Here is a 3,933-nt window from a genome sequence, read left to right on the forward strand (position 1 = left end):
CCAATCAGCCACTCAAGGGATAAATTAAAATGTGGGAAATGAATTTACCCCACTCTCTACACTCCTAGCTGCTGCATAAAAAATGTGTTGGCAAGGAGTCTTTTGATTTTCTGTTTTTCTTCAGTGACCATAGCAAGGGCGTCCATCTACTGTCAGGAGTGCATCGAAGTCAAGTTTAACATACAAGAAGAAGTAAGAAGTAGAAAGAAAAAGAAGAAGAAAAAAATGTAAAAAAAAAAAGGTATAAAGATTTCATAGACTAATGATTGCACAAGATATCATAGAGCTGTACTGTGTAAATATAAACTGCAATCATTATACCAAACTTGTAAAAGCTAGTTGGTACTTCTATGAAGATGGTATATCTTAGGATATATTTCGAAATATATCAGGTGTATGATAATGAAAAGCTATTTGACATTTCATCACATGATATAACAAGCACATGAAAAGTATTTGACATAAATTACTACATGCTGAAATTGTTAAGAGGAGAATGAAGGGAAAAAATTAAGTCTGGTAATCATGTATAACCCACAGAAAATAATGGTTGTTGCACCACAAAAACTCTCCAGACAAGTAAAAAAAAAAAAAAAAATACAAGAACTTACATATATTTTCAAGGCTTAGTAAATTCAGACTAAAGCTCCATACAACTTTTTAGAAACAATATTTACATAACTATTGATCTACAACCTTTACAAATAAATGCAGAGAAAATAGAATGATTACTATTCTACCCATAATTTCAGTATCAACAACCATGACACAATTCTTTAATCAGTTGTCATTAATTCATGTTTCTTGTTGAAATGTAATTACGGAACACATAGTCTGTAATATTTCTCACATTCAGGTACACACAAAGCTATCGTATTCCTAAAGTACATGGCCAGATGATTTCAATAGAATTCATAAGTAATACAGAATCAAACCTTATATACTCATTATGACTAATATCATTCTCAAGCATTATATTCATCCTTTTAATTATAATGCTGTTATTACTTGCAAATATTTCACCATAAACTCACAAAACAAAATATCGGTATCTCATCTAGAACTCTAAATCTTGAAGAATCATATTTATCCACATAGTTCAGGCCATTAATACTGCAAATCAAGTAAAAACAGCAGAAGTCATTATTTCTTGAGTTTCTGCATTCCTTGATGTACATTCCTTCTATATGTTATACTCTATACAAGCCAAAATCATCAGCATAATCTAATACCAGAACTAGGATTTCTCACAATAATAGACAAAAAGAAAGACAAGACTTTCATATAAACAACTGGAATATCTAACCCATGCTCTTCCCATATCTCTCAACCATTCAACTGCTTACCGATAAAGCTTTATGTTATAATTCCCATAAAAGGGGAGTAAAGTAATTTGTGATTTATCAAAAACATTAGTTCATGATTTTATGAGAAGCACATATCACATACAAAGGACTAGCATCAGTCATTTTTAAATGAGCATGTTAAAAACATTTTAGCAATATTTTCAAGCAAACAGATTTACATTAAATAACAGTTATATTGATTTATAAAAAGACAACATATGCAATGTGAGAACATATGCAATTCATAAATTGTAAGATACATTTTTACATTACCTAAGATTTACAGTACTTTGTGACAAGATCACCTCTACCTTTCAGTTCTGCAATCACAATAAAAATATACACCACAATGTTCTTCTCTACTGTATCTCATTCAGGAGTACAACTAAAGTTAAACAGCTTAATACAACCATTTTTATAACAATGATGGGAAAAATATTTTAGATTTGCTTTACTGATATCAGGTACAATGAATGCAAATCAACAAAAAAATGAAATGCTACCAACATTGCAGGAGAGGTATTAATACAACCTATTTAACAAAAGCTTAACAATATAATAAAATGAAAAAAATAAAAATAAAATCTTGGTAATGATATCAATATAATCAATGTACATTGATCAATATCTTTTTGAAAATAAACACTTTATTTAAATAAGCTGTATCGGTCACTTTCTACCCTTAAATTTCCTACAGCCTGAGAATAACCTTTTATTAATATTATCATAGGTAACAAAATATCCTGAAAAAGAGGGAGAGAAATGCATATCTTAGAACTTCTGATGAACATTTGTATATGTGCAGCAATCAGCTTGAAATTTCATCACATTGTTGGCTGAATATGTCCTTGAATACTCACTCTGCTGTCCAGTCACTTCCGCAGCTGTCTCTGCCTTAGTCATACTATTTCACTTGGACTTTTTGTTCCCCATAATCTGAGAGAAAAAATGGGTATTAACTCCTTAACTTACTAATGAAGGGGAAAATTTATATAGCACTATCTTATACATTTGAGAGTTGTTAATCAAATAACGGTATATGAAATACTGTTTGTTATAAGTAAGACCTTAAATCAGTAATACAGTATTATTATGCAAAATGACAGACAGTCAAAGTCCAGTTCAAATCCTACTTTCTAGCAGTTAAAAATCCAAAAATGCACAAACAAAATTTTATTTACATAATTATAAGCTGGCAGAAATGTACCCAAAAATGGCATATGGAAAATATGATAGTGCCTAAACACAATTTACTCCTTTATTTCATAAGGTCTTATATCCTTAGGTACATGCCTAAACTTTCTTCATCCCTTTTAAGCTACAATCTAATTATCTAAATGCCTATAGTAGGATACTCTGAAGAATATATAATCCTATTTGGCAGCTCAATGCCTACATTGTAATAGTCTTTCAGTTTTTTTAGTTGCATATTTACTTCTTTATCATTATCATATGTTGAAATATCAATATTTATAAAAATAACTACGGAGAATTAATTGATCAATTTGCACCAATAGATAGATAATGAATCAATCAAAGTGAAACATCTACAAAATAGCTATGAATGGGATTCTTTTTTCATGGTATTGTCTGTCATTTACAATATATTGTCAACTTGCAGTTGCACTGACAGTTGTATACTGAGTAGTTATTGAAAATTGCTTTTAAAAAAATAAATATATATTCTGTGAGTACATTTTACAAGGATATTTCTCAGGAAATCAATTAAATGCAAATATATCAACTTCCAATGGTTGATTGGACATACATTAATAATTCAGCATTAAAATCAATAACTAGGTAAACATCAAATTAAAAACAATAATTACAAGAACAATTATAACAATTTAGTAGATGAGTTGCCAACTAGTATTGCATATCCTGCCTTGAATCTTACAGCATTTTGTGTTCTTTGCCATTCAGTATCCTTTACCTGTCACCTTTCTACATGTCTGAAAACTTTTTATTGAACTTCATTACAACTGTGCATCTTAACAAATCCAATGTATATTTTATATGATAGTATCACAAAAAAAGTGCATATCAAAACCCTCTGACTGGCTACGTTTCCTACTTCTCCAGTGCTAATTTGAAAATACCTCATTTAAAGAACTGTCTGGTTATTTTTTTGTAGTTTCCTACTTAAACCTTATTATTCACCTATTATATTTATATATCACATGAATGCAATTTCCTCATTTCATATTTCTAAATCTCTACAGCAATTAACAGTCCTACTAATAGGTAAATCCTAATGTCATATATAATCTAACTGGATAGAACATATCATTTTCCAAACCACTATTACTAAATGGAAGGTGACATTCCAGAATATACAAAACAAATAGATGATATTGGTTGCTGCTCATTTTTTAACCTACCCCATCCCTACAAAGGCTCCCAGTATTGTGTAGGCCTAACAGACAGCACTATTTGCTCGCATCCACGCATTCTCAAATGAGCACGATGGTAATGGTGACAGTTATAGTGACTAGGATGATACCAGCATTTAAAAATATGAATACTTCTTGCCTACTCCTAACTAGGAATTACTGACAGCAACCTCATCATTACTCACTGTCTTGAT

At 30.3% G+C, this 3,933-nt stretch overlaps 1 non-coding gene across 1 annotated transcript in view; it reads right to left on the reverse strand.

The window, feature by feature from the left end:
- Positions 1–413: 413 nt before the first annotated feature.
- Positions 414–3,933, reverse strand: part of LOC113805090 (uncharacterized) — a 4,488-nt gene continuing 968 nt past the window's right edge. Inside the window, exons 1-2 of the transcript XR_011399201.1 lie at positions 2,207–3,933; positions 414–2,089 (exon numbers count right to left, since the gene is read on the reverse strand). The exon at positions 2,207–3,933 is cut by the window's right edge and continues 968 nt beyond it. This is a non-coding gene — a transcript (uncharacterized protein). The remainder of the gene's footprint in view (positions 2,090–2,206) is intronic.

The sequence above is a fragment of the Penaeus vannamei genome, chromosome 17 (genome assembly GCF_042767895.1).
Source record: "Penaeus vannamei isolate JL-2024 chromosome 17, ASM4276789v1, whole genome shotgun sequence".
Classification (NCBI taxonomy): Eukaryota; Metazoa; Arthropoda; class Malacostraca; order Decapoda; family Penaeidae; genus Penaeus; species Penaeus vannamei.